At 37.6% G+C, this 15,315-nt stretch overlaps 3 non-coding genes across 3 annotated transcripts; all 3 read left to right on the top strand.

Annotated features, from left to right (window-relative positions):
• Positions 1-2,356: 2,356 nt before the first annotated feature.
• On the top strand, positions 2,357-2,437 carry TRNAL-CAA. The gene has a single exon. It is a non-coding gene; the product is annotated as a tRNA-Leu (tRNA).
• A 7,858-nt stretch (positions 2,438-10,295) lies between these two features.
• TRNAM-CAU lies at positions 10,296-10,369 on the top strand. The gene has a single exon. It is a non-coding gene; the product is annotated as a tRNA-Met (tRNA).
• A 2,235-nt stretch (positions 10,370-12,604) lies between these two features.
• TRNAL-CAA lies at positions 12,605-12,685 on the top strand. The gene has a single exon. It is a non-coding gene; the product is annotated as a tRNA-Leu (tRNA).
• The last annotated feature ends 2,630 nt before the right edge of the window (positions 12,686-15,315 follow it).

Below are 15,315 nucleotides of genomic sequence, written 5' to 3'. Positions count from 1 at the left end.
CTTAGCTGCAATTGCGCTTTTACACTTGATTAACTTGAATTGAGCCTCACATAATTCATTTGAAGAAATAGCAAGCTCGTTCTCCAACTGTTCATTGCTAGATTGAACTGTAGCCTCAATTCTGTTATCATTAGTAATTCCAATAGTACTTGAATCTGAAGCACAAAGTATAGTTTCCTGATTTGCATGAGCTGCATGGGCTATTGCAGCCTTGTTCTTCTCAAAATCTCGTTTATTTGTGTAGTATTACCATCCACGCCCACACTAACTTCTGGTAAAACAACTTTAGATTTGATTTGCCATCTCTTACCAGCATTAGGATCATAACTACCCTTAAAAAGCTTCTCTCCCACGACTACTTGTTGTTGTTTCTCTTTGTTCCCATCAATTTTAGTCGACTTCTTCTTGCATTCAGCATCCACATGACCAATAATATTACACTTTGAACAGAACTTTGGATATTTTTGAATATCAATATATTGCCAAAACTCTTTTCCACCTGAAGTTATATGAATTCTCTCTGGAATATGCTTAGCAAAATCAATATCAATTAAAACTGAAGCATAAAAACCATAATCAAGCTGTAAAGTTTTTTCATCCACCACAATTGGATTACCTAGAATCTTACCAATTGAAAGCAAATACTTTTCAGTCCAAAGTTCAACCGGTAAATCTGGAAACATAAACCAAACAGCAGCATGTGAAGAACGCTGTTTGTTTGGGTTAAAACCTGGGTACCATTCAATTAACTTCAACAAGTGATTGTTAACAGTTGCAGCTGGACCATTGCGAATCTTCTCTTTATCTTCAGCACATGAAAGCATAACTATGAAGAAACCTTTAGCCATTGGAAGAAATTTAATCCATTCAAGTTTCCATTGATCTAAAAGTTGTGTCTTAACTTCAGAAAACTTCAAACCCGTGAAGTCTAATATAGCAATAAAACTATGTTGAAATATGATGCAACCCTCTTGAAACAAATCCAAAGGGATTTCTAACGCAGGTTCACCTTCTTTAAGAGTTGGATTAGGTATCTTGGAAAGATCAACAGATGTTGGAATTAGGGTTTTCTTTCCTTTGAGAATATCAGCAAAAGAAACATGACTACCATTAGGATTTTTAATCCCTGATGTTGTAGGGATTGATGATTCAATCATCATAAACCAACCGTAGCTGATTTAGATGATCAAAACGTGAGAAATCAAACCCTAGGCGTGAAAGAAAATTGGAAAAGAAAATTTCATCCATAGGTCCAATCGGATATGTAATTATTGGAATAATTATTGGAGACTCAAATGATGGATATGCAAGCATGATAACTTATATGATGTTCTATATCTCCATGAATCTAGGAACTTTTGCTTGCACTCTATCATTTGATCTACGTACCAGAACTGATAACATTCGAGATTATGCAGGATTATACACGAAAGATCCTTTTTTGGCCCTCTCTTTAGCCCTATGTCTCTTATCCCTAGGAGGTATTCCTCCACTAGCAGGTTTTTTCGGAAAACTCCATCTATTCTGGTGTGGATGGCAGGCAGGCCTATATTTCTTGGTTTCAATAGGACTTCTTACGAGCGTTGTTTCTATCTACTATTATCTAAAAATAATCAAGTTATTAATGACTGGACGAAACCAAGAAATAACCTCCTCACGTGCGAAATTATAGAAGATGTCCTTTAAGATCAAAAAATTCCATCAAATTGAGTATGATTGTATGTGTGATAGCATCTACTATACCAGGAATATCAATGAACCCAATTATTGCAATTGCTCAGGATACCCTTTTTTAGCTTCTAGGGTCTATTTTTTAGTTCAAGATCCCTCTTACTAACTGGAATCATAGAGTTAGTAGACCTCTTCTGCCCAAAATGGGAATGGGCTGGGGTTATGAACTTATAATCTGATGATGGAGTTGATTCTATGATTATAAGTTCATTCCATACCGGACCAGACCGGAATAGGGTTATGTACATTCTCATTATGAGAAGGGGCATTCGAGCGTATGTAAATAGATACTATGTTTACATATGGATCCCTGCGTCGTTATATTCCATTTAGGATTAGGAATAGGTGTAATCAGACCTGTTTTTTACATATTTCTCGTTATTTGGGTACCATATTGACTTCTTTGGGCTTCTATTGAATCGAGAAGTAGATTTGATTGTACATCTTTTTGATATATCTAAGGTATCATCCGGATAATTCAAATTGAAGCAATTGGATGTCCGACTCGGGCCTATATGACATGAATGATCGATAAAAATACTCCAACACTCCACCCTTGTCATATATTCCCATACATCACACTAGATAGATATCATATTCATGGAATACGATTCACTTTCAAGATGCCTTGATGGTGAAATGGTATACACGCGAGACTCAAAATCTCGTGCTAAAGAGCGTGGAGGTTCGAGTCCTCTTCAAGGCATAATATTGAGAATGCTCATTCAATGAGAAATTCAATAAGAGATCTCGGATCGAATCGATATTGATAGACCGAGTATCTGTTGATACGAAGTAGTCCGGCGATCCCTACGATCCGAGTCCGAGCTGTTGGAATTGGAATAAGTTCGGCAGTGGATCACCAAATTTTGGAGATCTTCTCTATCTAATGAATGAGGATTCCACTTTGAAATCGTCCGCCCTGCACCACCCCCCGAGTATATGCTTCAACAGGAATCACACAAGGTAAATTGATACAATAGAAACCTCTGAGAAAATGCCCGCCCATAACCCAGCAGATAAAGTACATTACATAATCCGTTTTAGGGATTGACGACTTGCCCATTCAGTTATTTTGGCACTGGACGTTCCCAAAATGGGTACTATCAGGTAGGGTGAATTCGACAATAGATGTCTGCTGGCATTCCATCTTTCCTTCCCCTTTCAGGGAAAGAAAATCCAGTACCTCTTGGTCGTGTGAATATCTGAATAGGACGAACCGGCCCCGTGGATATCTTTGCTTCGGAACAAAACAATTAGAATTAGGCTCGGTCAACTGGAATGTATATTAGCCATATAAAAGATCTTTCAGAAGATCCATCGACTTGAGACGAAGAGAAAGGTCTATCTATTTTAGTTAGTTATTCAGTTAAACGAATGAAATGATTCATTATTGGAGAAGATAGCAAGAACCATTTCATCGGACATGCGTATTTTTTATTTTCCAATGGATTTACATGTTTAATTAATGGAAATTTTTTGATGTAGTGAGTAATAGGCTCTGGTTGTTCTCCGTTCAACAATTCTTGTTTAGGAAGTTCATACCATTCATATATAGTGTTTTGATCTAAGATTTCAATTCTTCTATATTTCAGCAGTAGCATATTGTTCCATGTAGCTAAGGTCAAAAATATGGAAGAAACAAGTCTTTCCACGACTCTACCATCCGGTCAATTCTTTTCCACTTAATCCCTTTTTCATGGCCACATATCTTTCCGGCTAAGGAATGTGAAATCTTTCTCCTGTTACATGAATCAAATGTTTCATTTCATCCGGGAAAAGCCACCTCATTCTCAACAATTTCTTTGTCATTTGATCCAATAGCGTTCCATTAGATAGGAACAAATTTGATAAATACTGATAACTCTCGGATGGAGTATTAGAACGGAAAGATCCATTAGAGAATAAACTATTGGTTCTAAGCCATCTCTGGCGATGAATCAACAATTCGAAGTGCTTTTTTTGCGTATTCTTGATGAACCAGCGTTTATATATAGATGTAGGAGGCTTTGTTTGGGAAGTAAGAAGCCCCTTTGACATCTCTTGATCTGCAAAGAATTCTCGACGTGAAAACACAGAGACAAAGGGCTGATTTTTGAATAGGAAAAAGAATGGATCTGCAGGGTCCCAAATGTATTGGCTTATTCGAAAAAAACCTTGTTCTTTGGAGGATCTATCTCGTGTCTGGTACTGCATGGTTCCACTCTGCAAGAACTCTGAATCATTCTCTTGAAGCTCATCCTCTTTATGATAAATGATACGCTTGCCCCGAAATAACCTGGCCCAATAAGGAAATCCCAATTCATTGGAACTTTCGATACAATCAAATAGATTTCCACAAGGGCGCCATATTTTAGGAGCCCAAACTATGTGATTGAATAAATCCTCCTCTATATGTTGCGGGTCGAGGGCTCCTTCTTCAAACTCCGACTCGTTTTTTTCATATAGAAATCTCTGATCAACAAAAGAACAAGATCCATTTTGCATCATATCTAAGGGATTTCTTGGTTCGGATCGAAGAAGCAATGTCACTCGATCATTATCAAACTGACTGCAATCTTTTTCTGTCCGTGAGGATCCCACCAGAGCGCCTTCTGCTTCTAATAGGCCATGAACTAGATCAGAATCATTCTCAACGAATCCATAAGAAGTGATCCAATTTTTTTCATCGGGTCCGGGTAGAGACCAAATATCTTGAGCGACCGATCCGGCAGAACAACTCAAAAGATAAAGAAGTATCGTTAATTTCTTCATGCTCGTTCCAAGCTCGAAGTACCATTTGTACAAAAAAGAATCCCCTTCCTTACATGATTTCTTCTTCATATAGATAGATATAGGATCTATGGGGCAATTATTTAGAAGTATATTTTGTGCCACAACCCTTCCTATCTGATAGAAAAGGATCCCATGATCCTGAACCGATCTTACCTGGGATCGCAAATCCCAAGTTTGTCTATGAAGAGCGGATTTAATTGTATTAGTGTCTAGAATGGATTTCTTCTGTGTAATACTAATGGATAGGGCCTCATTGGTAAGTGCTACAAGATCTCGTGCATTGGAGCCCATGGTAGTATGAAACATTTATTTTCCAAGTGAAATCCCCTAGTACATGAAAGAGTGAAAAAGTGCTTTCGTTGTTGTGGAATAAGAAGCCTCGTATCTTAATGCATGTATTTAATTTATTCGGAGCTATTAGAGCGGGATCCACTTTTTGGGGAATATGAGTCCAAGCAATAACAAGGATATTTCTAGTGGAGCATCTTTCACAATCCCTGGAGAAATAGTTCACTAATAGACCGAGGGATAAGTAATTCGACTCATTCACATACATATCATGAATGTTTGGAATCCATATTATGCAAGGAGACATTGCTTTTGCTAATTCGGATTGAAGGGTGATATCAAATCGGTCTTTTTTCGGCGTCATATACATATTTAGCGCATTCGTCATAGTTAGCAGCTCTGTATTAAGGTCATCATCGATATCGTCACTAGCATCAATCTCGATATTGTCACTACCATCAATATCATCAATAAGATAACCTTTAGGCTTGTCATCCAGGAACTTGTTCAGAAATACCGTAATGAAAGGAACATAAGAGTTTGTCGCTAGGTATTTGACCAAATAGGATCGTCCAGTTCCTATAGAACCTATCACTAAAATACCCCTAGATGGGGATAGGGCTAAGCGGAGAGAAAAGGATTTTCCATGAGATGAGAAATGAAAACTATTAGCCCCACACGAGGTTTGTGAATAAGTGATTGTCTGATAATGAGAAAGGATTATCCGTATTTCTGCTAAACATGATCTATTGAACTCATAATTCATTAGATTTTTTTTATGAATGTCAACTAAGTATCGTAAGTAAGTTGATCCCGGTTGTTCAGCCATTTGATAACCAGAGTCATTCTTTGATAAATGATCACTATGAGTCAGACTCAATAGAATTTGATCAATCCTTTTTTTTTTGTCGTTAAGGTGGAGAACTGAACCAAGAATTTTCTTTCTTCATCATCAATCAAATCACTGTTCGCGACCCAGGAATCTATTTTATCATCAATCCAATCAACGTTCATGTTTTTTCTTTTTCTTATCAATAAATAGACTCTTTACTTGTACGACTTAGATATCTCGTATTTCTCGAAAAAGTGATTCGATTGATAGGATTTGGTACGATACTTATGATATCGATGAGATTGATATTCAAATATTTCTTCTTAGAACGTATTGATTTGACCACATAAGTGGGACCACCACCCAATAGCATATTGCCACCAGAAGCAGAACCCCGTATTTCTTCTAGAGAATCTCCTAATTGTTCCAGAGCAACTAGAAAGAGATTCTTTAACCAGAAAGAGTTCAGTTCATATGTAGGATACCTATCCAGAAGTTTTCGCAACTCAATCATGTATGATGGAATCATCAAAGATTTGATCTTTTCGAACTCTGTCTGTAACTCACTAGAGGCACGGGAAACAAAGAGAAGATGTGTACGAACGAGATATCCAGCAACAAGAAGAAGCAAAAGGATTGAATAGAGGAACTCCCGAGCATTTGGTGATCTCAGATGTATCCATATCAATGGAACATGTGACTCATTATTTCGATGAATCATTTCTTCGGACAGAAGAAGATTATGTAAACACTTACTCGAACTCTCACTTATCGGATTCCATTGTGGAAGAATCGCCCACAATTTTTTCTGAGGAATTGGCCATGATGTATCTGATCTATGCATAATATCATGAAAAACGGATACAAATTTTTGACTGCTACTTAGTACCGGCAATAGGTCTGAAAAAGTATCTAAAAGGGTGAAATTTAGATATTTGCACCCTACACCATGGCATATATGTTTGTAACAAATTCCATTTTGAGAGATTTGAAAAAGCACTATCTCGTTGAAGGGTTCTATACATATGCCATCCCTCAACGCATTTCTTTAGACAAAGACTCCGTTTTTTCCTCTTTTCGGATGGTAAATATTTATCAGAACATGGAGTCTGAATCAAACCCATGTTTGAATTGAAATTGAGATACTGATGCAAGTTATTCCCTTCTGAATCAGAGAGATTCATATCTGAAAGAGGTTGCCTTTCAAAATTGACTGTTTGTCCCTCTGTTAGAGGTATTCCAGAAATGTCTGGGATCGAGTAAATAGCTCTACGAACGAATGTATCGAATCGAATTGAAAAATGGAAAGATTTGTACAAGTTATACCTTTCGTCACCACTTTGTGGAAAACCGTTAGGTATGAATATGTTAGACACCCGTGACTCGATTGACCGACGCACAAAGAAAAAACATGTTTTTTTGGACTGACACACAAAGAAAAAATGTTGTTGCGAATGAACAAGATATTAAGGAATTGTCCATACGTAAGATCATAATTATTGATACGGGCCTTTTCCACATAAAAAGGGAATCTTTTGTTGCAATCGAACCAGAAGTGATGTGGATTATTCAAGAATCGAAGTCGATTTGCTTTATAAAAAGAAGAGATCAATGAACTTATGAAATGGTTTCACGGGATTCAGCCAATTGTCTCGATCGTGGGATATCATTGAGAAATAGGAATCGGTGTTATCAAAGTCTTTCCTGCAATTATTTCTAGTATGAAATGAGTCAATCATCCACTTTGGTATCTTATTGAATAAAAACGGTGATATTGTTCCTCCATTGATCAAGAATTTCAATTTTTGGGAAGTATCACGATTATCCAATAAGAAGGGTTTCAATTTATTCAAATGAACGATTTGAACACCTATTGATTCTAACAACTGATTGCAGAGTTGATCATTCGGCCTTCATAGATATGGATCTCAGACCTATGAATGGGGATATTCCCGATACTCACAAAGAAAAAAGGAAGTGACTTAGACAAAAAGATAAGTGACTTGGACAAAAATAGAAGTGACTTGGACAAAAAGAGAAGTGACTTGGACAAATCTTGTTTGTCGATAACCTCGGACCAATCAATCGAATATTGATTAATACGTAATCGACCGAACACTACTTGAAAATGGCTCCTCTGCTCAGAAACGAAATGTTCCAAATGTTCCTGGAAATTCTTGCTCCCGTTGGACCATTTGTATCTATATGCATTAGGATCCCGATTCATGGATCTCTCGTTTCGAGAAATAAGAGGATCGAACCATTTCTTCTGACTCTTTTTCAAATTTGATAAATGTTGGTTGATCGTATATTTTATTATATTTCTATGATTCAGCGTATCATTTCCTATTTGATCCCTTTGAATTCCATAAAAGAATCAATTCGATACATTTCTTATGTACCCGTAGGTGATATATTGGATTTTAATCAGATTTCGGATCAATCATTATTGATTGAATGCCTCCATTATGTTGTTGCTAGAAAATACCACTCTTTTTGGTTTTGGATCTTCCAAGTCATTCCCGCAGGAGATCCGGACCGATTTTTTTCTGATCCTTCGATAAAAAGATTCATTCTCTTCATCAAAAATAGGAGATAGAACCAAGAAAGATTTCTTTGTCGATTCATCCCTGGAGTTGAATACCTCATTCAATAATTTTTTTTTATCCAACCCATAAGAATCAATAGAAAAGTAAAATCCCTTATGATACACCAGATCTGGCTCGGTTATTGATAGAGTGAATAGATCTGCCATTTCTTGAAATCTCTCTTCTGATTCAAAATCGCGGTGTAACGTGTACCCCCCTCTGTTTCGGTCATGGAATAGATGAAATAAATAAAAAAATGGATTTTGGTTCAAGAATGAAATTTTATTGGAACTGTCCGTATCCGGTTCATCCTTCGGAACCATATCACATCCCGGATCTGATGAAATAGGATGAATTGAGACGGTATTTTGTAAATACGTAATTATCTTGAATATATCAACCATTTCTTTATTTTCCGATTGTCTGGAAGGGACAAAAGAAACATCTTGTTCTTTCTTCAACAATTTATGATCTCTAGTGGACCTCTCAGTAGGATTCGAACCCAGAAGTTCTGACCATCTGTCATAGAAAAAGGAACGAATTGATTTTGTATAATTCCCAAGAATTGATTCAATTTCTTCCGGAAGCAGATGATTATTCATCTGCTTCTCACGCTCCGTGAATAGCCGGGACATTGAGGAATATCCAGAAAGGCATTTCTGGAATCAGTCTGATTTTCTCTCTGTTCGTTCCGTTTGAAGAAAGGAAGGATCCCAAAGAATCGATCTTTCTTTTTGTTGTTGAATCTCTCTTTGATTGGTCAATGTGTGATATTCCGAATACTCATTACTAATCGAATCAAAAGGGTCTCTGGATTGATCAGAAGATCCTTTCAATTGGCTAGAATTCGTTACTTGAACGAAAATAGATCTTGTGGAATCATATTGAATATTTGACGATACATTCCTTACTTTGCTAAAAAAACCGATCCCTTCTTACCAACCACACATTGTCTAACCAAATCCAACTCTCTCTCGATACGTTCCTCAAAAAATCCGACTCGTGCAGATTCTTTCCCCAACTAATGAAGATATCTTGGCGGAATTGCCACATATGAAATTGAGCACAATTTTACAAAGAAATACCCCACTTGTTTCTCGAGAAGAGATGGGAAACATGTTCAATCTCATTTGATTGAATAGTTGACTCAGCTCCTTGTTGTTTGAAGAAACCCTCCACTTCAATTGGTCTTTTTTCACGAAAAGCAGACATGAGATAACAAATCTAGTGTTTCACTAAGATTTCGAATAGTTGTCCCGAATTCAAGTTGATTATGTTTCGCTTCTTTCTCATAGAAATACGATCAAACAATTCCCAATCATGGTCCTTGCAGATCGAATCATCTGTATAGGATACAACAAGAAACTCCAGATATTTGATATCTTTCTCTTTAAATGAGATCTCAATTCCAGCTACGGTTTCCTTAGATATCTTACAACTAGAATTCCACCTTTTTCCGATCCGGTTCCTCCACCACCGCGAACCCCAGTAAGAGTCAGGCATTACACACTTTTTCGTTATTGGGAGAACCCAAGTACTCTCTTTCGGATCCATGAAACAACTCTCAGAGATCTTTTTCCCTTTTGGAAAATAGAGGAGCGAAACAATCAACCTATTAATATTGGAAGACCAGAAAGATTCTTCCGATGTATCATTTCTGGGTCCAATAGAATTCATAGGTATATGAAGAAGCCCCATCAAATAGATATTTTTTCTTTCGACCATATTTCGATTGTTAATACGATATATAAGGACCGCTACTACAAGCAGTACTACACCTTTGATCGTGAAATATCGATTGCTTGTTGAACCCTGTGGATCGCGTGAAAGGAGGATACTCTAAATTTGGGGGTCAAAAAGTTTCATAAAACGTTCTTGATGGAAAAAAATGTGAGTGAAAGATCCCACTGAATCGAGTTTGGTCCATGAATCTAAGAAATAGTGAGAATTCTTGATCTCTCTCAATATCTCTCTCAATTCGAAGATCCAGGATTTGAATTGATGTCGTTTCATTGATTCCTCCTAAATATTTCATTTCAATTAGAATTTGGTTATTCACGATGTACGATGATCCCTGTTAAGCATCCATGGCTGAATGGTTAAAGCGCCCAACTCATAATTGGCAAATTCGTAGGTTCAATTCCTGTTGGATGCACTCCAATGGTAACGTTCAATAAGTCTATTGGAATTGGTTATGTATCAATGGAATCGCATCATCCATACATAACGAATTGGTACGGTATATTCATACCATAACATATGAACAATAATAACTAGAATTCTTATCAATACTGGAACTCATAGGGAAGAAAATGGATTTATGGATGGAATCAAATATGCAGTATTTATAGACAAAAGTATTCGATTATTGGGGAACAATCAATATACTTCTAATGTCGAATCAGGATCAACTAGGACGGAAATAAAGCATTGGGTCGAACTCTTCTTTGGTGTCAAGGTAATAGCTATGAATAGTCATCGACTCCCGGGAAAGGGTAGAAGAATGGGACCTATGGGACAGTCTGGTAATAGCTATGAATAGTCATTACCGCAAGGCATAGAGGGGGAGGTCATAAGCGTCTATACCGTAAAATAGATTTTCGACGAAATGAAAAAAGACATATCTGGTAGAATCATAACCATAGAATACGACCCCAACCGAAATGCATACATTTACACTATGGATGGTGAGAAGAGATATATTTTACATCCCAGAGGGGCTATAATTGGAGATACCATTGTTTCTGGTACAAAAGTTCATATCTCAGTGGGAAATGCCCTACCTTTGAGTGCGGTTTGAACCATTGATTTACGTAATTGGAAGTAACCAATTAGGTTTACGACGAAACTTAGAAATCAATCACTGATCCAATTTGAGTACCTCTACGGGATAGACCTCAACAGAAAACTGAAGAGTAACGGCAGCAAGTGATTGAGTTTAGTAGTTCCTCATATAAAATTATTGACTCTAGAGATATGGTAATATGGAGAAGACAAAATTATTTGAAGCACCAACAGAACCGGAAGCGCCCCTTGTTTCAAACAGAGGAGGACGGGTTATTCATATTTCATTTGATGGTCAGAGGCGAATTGAAAGCTAAGCAGTGGTAATTCTACCCCCGGGGAAAAATAGAGATGTCTCCTACGTTACCCGTAATATGTGGAAGTATCGACGTAATTTCATAGAGTCATTCGGTCTGATGCTACATGAAGAACATAAGCCAGATGATGGAACGGGGAGACCTAGGATGTAGAAGATCATAACATGAGTGATTCGGCAGATTTGGATTCCTATATATCCACTCATGTGGTACTTCATCATATGATTCATATAAGATCCATATGTCTAAATATCATTATATACATCCAGAAAGTCGTATGCTTTGGAAGAAGCTTGTACAGTTTGGGAAGGGTTTTTGGTTGATCAAAAAGAAGAATCTACTTCAACTGATATGCCCTTAAGCACGGCCATACATAACATAGAAATCACACTTGGAAAGGGTGGACAATTAGCTAGAGCAGCAGGTGCTGTAGCGAAACTGATTGCAAAAGAGGGTAAATCGTCCACACTAAAATTACCGTCTGGGGAGGTCCGTTTGATATCCAAAAACTGCTCAGCAACAGTCGGGCAAGTGGGTAATGTTGGGGTGAACCAGAAAAGTTTGGGTAAATGAATATTTGATTTAGCCCTTGGAAAAATTTCTGCTAAACTATTATTTTATGTTGCTTCCACGAAATAACCCCTCGCGTGCGAAATTATAGAAGATCTACTATACCAGGAATATCAATGAACCCAATTTTTGCAATTGATCAGGATACCCTTTTTTAGCTTCTAGGGTCTATTTCTTAGTTCAAGATCCCTCTTACTAACTGGAATCAAATAATTAGTAGACCTCTTCCGCCTAAAATGGGAATGGGCTGGGGTTATGAACTTATAATCTGATGATGGAGTTGATTCCATGATTATAAGTTCATTCCATACCGGGCCAGACCGGAATAGGGTTATGTACATTCTCATTATGAGAAGGGGGCATTTGAGCGTATGTAAATAGATACTATGTTTACATATGGATCCCTGCGTCGTTACATTCCATTTAGGATTAGGAATAGGTGTAATCGAACCTGCTTTTTACATATTTCTCGTTATTTGGGTACCATATTGACTTCTTTGGGCTTCTATTGAATCGAGAAGTAGGTTTGATTGTACATCTTTTTGATATATCTAAGGTATCCTCCGGATAATTCAAATCGAAGCAATTGGATGTTCGACTCGGGCCTATATGACATGACCGATCGATAGAAATACTCCAACACTCCACCCTTGTCATATATTCCCATACATCACACTAGATAGATATCATATTCATGGAATACGATTCACTTTCAAGATGCCTTGATGGTGAAATGGTAGACACGCGAGACTCAAAATCTCGTGTTGAAGAGCGTGGAGGTTCGAATCCTCTTCAAGGCATAATATTGAGAATGCTCATTCAATGAGAAATTCAATAAGAGATCTCGGATCGAATCGATATTGATAGACCGAGTATCTATTGATACGAAGTAGTCCGGCGATCCCTACGATCCGAGTCCGAGCTGTTGGAATTGGAATAAGTTCGGCAGTGGATCACTAAATTTTGGAGATCTTCTATATCAAATGAATGAGGAGTCCACTTTGAAATCGTCCGCCCTGCACCACCCCCCGAGTATGTGCTTCAACAGGAATCACACATGGGTAAATTGATACAATAGAAACCTCTGAGAAAATGCCCGCCCGTAACCCAGCTGATAAAGTACATTACATAGTCCGTTATATGGATTGGCGACTTACCCATTCAGTTATTTTGGCACTGGACGTTCCCAAAATGGGTACTATCAGGTCGGGTGAATTCGATAATAGACGTCTTTTGGCATTCCAGCCTTCCTTCCCCTTTCAGGGCAAGAAAATCCAGTACCTCTTGGTCGTGTGAATATCTGAATAGGACGAACTGGCCCCGTGGATATCTTTGCTTCGGAACAAAACAATTAGAATTAGGCTCGGTCAACTGGAATGTGTATTAGCCATATAAAAGATTTTTCAATTGAGAAGATCCATCGACTTGAGATAAAGAGAAAGGTCTATCTATTTTAGTTAGTTATTCAGTTAAACCAATGAAATGATTCATTATTGGAGCAGATAGCAAGAACCATTTCATCGGACATGCGTATTTTTTATTTTCCAATGGATTTACATGTTTAATTAATGAAATTTTTTTGATGTAGTGAGTAATAGGCTCTGGTTGTTCGCCGTTCAACAATTCTTGTTTAGGCAGTTCATACCATTCATACATAGTGTTTTTATCTGAGATTTCAATTCTTCTATCTTTCAGCAATAGCATATTGTTCCATGTAGCTAAGGTCAAAAATATGGAAGAAACAAGTCTTTCCACGACTCTACCACCCGGTCAATTCTGTTCCACTTAATCCCTCTTTCATGGCCACATATCTTTCCGACTAAGGAATGGGAAATCTTTTTCCTCTTACATGAATCAAATGTTTCACTTCATTCGGGAAAAGCCACTTCTTTCTCAACAATTTCTTTGTCATTTGATCCAATAACGTTCCATTAGATAGGAACAAATTTGATAAATACTGATAACTCTCGGATGGAGTATTAGAACGTAAAGATTCATTAGAGAATAAACTATTGGTTCTAAGCCATCTCTGGCGATGAATCAACAATTCGAAGTGCTTTTCTTGCGTATTCTTGATGAACCAGCGTTTATATATATATATGTAGGAGGCTTTGTTTGGGAAGTAAGAAGCCCCTTTGACATCTCTTGATCTGCAAAGAATTCTCGACGTGAAAACACAGAGACAAAGGGATGATATTTGAATAGGAAAAAGAATGGATCTGCAGGGTCCCAAATGTATTGGCTTATTCGAAAAAAAACCTTGTTCTTTGGAGGATCTATCTCGTGTATGGTACTGCATGGTTCCACTCTGCAAGAACTCCGAATCATTCTCTTGAAGCTCATCCTCTTTATGATAAATGATACGCTTGCCCCGAAATAACCTGGCCCAATAGGGAAATCCCAATTCATTGGACCTTTCGGTACAATCAAATAGATTGCCAAAAGGGCGCCATATTCTAGGAGCCAAAACTATGTGATTGAATAAATCCTCCTCTATTTGTTGCGGGTCGAGGGTTCCTTCTTCAAACTCCGACTCGTTTTTTTCATACAGAAATCTCTGATCAACAAAAAAAAAAGATCCATTTTGCATCATATCTAAGGGATTTGTTGGTTCGGACCGAAGAAGCAATGTCACTCTATCATTCAAACTGACTGCAATCTTTTCCTGTCCGTGAGGGACCTATCCTATTTCTTAGAAAACATTTAATAAAAGGTAATGTACAAAATAAATCTGCTGTATACGAAATAGTCCCTTGCTATTGAGAAAAATGATCTAAATCTGCTGTCTGAGTGGACTGTTTTACCCACTCCAGCTCCCCCGAATAGTCCTATTTTCCCCCCACATCGATAAGGAGCTAAAATATCAACTACTTTGTATAAAGGCAGGCGCGGATATATGAATAGGAGATGTTATGCGAGTATCTACAGGACCTAAATTATCAACATGCTCTCCAAGAACGTTGAAAATTCGTCCGAGAGTAGCCCTACCAACCGGAACACTTAGAGCAGCTCCCGTGTCAATAACCTCCATTCCTCTCTTCAGACCATCTGTAGCACTCATAACTACAGCTCTCACTCGATTATTTCCTAATAATTGTTGTACCTCACAAGTGACATTAATTAGCTCGCCGTCAATATTTCGGCCCTTAACTACCAAAGCGTTGTAAATATTAGGCATCTTACCCGGGGGAAAGGATACATCTAGTACCATACCAATGATTTTAGCGACACGCCCCAGGTTTTTTTCTTCAAGTGCGGAAACCCCGAGACCCGAAGAGGGAGGATTTGTTTTCATAATAATGATAAAGTGAAATATGTAAAAATTCTTTGCATTTTGTAAACCGAAGAAAAAATGTCCGGCAGCAAGCAGGTTGATCGGTTAATTCAATACAATAATAAATAGGAGTTAGTACCTGATTTCGTTGGTACC

This window comes from Papaver somniferum, chromosome 10 (assembly GCF_003573695.1).
Source record: "Papaver somniferum cultivar HN1 chromosome 10, ASM357369v1, whole genome shotgun sequence".
Lineage (NCBI taxonomy): Eukaryota > Viridiplantae > Streptophyta > Magnoliopsida > Ranunculales > Papaveraceae > Papaver > Papaver somniferum.
Note: the sequence above shows the minus strand (reverse complement) of the source record. Positions and strands in the feature narration are given on the sequence as shown.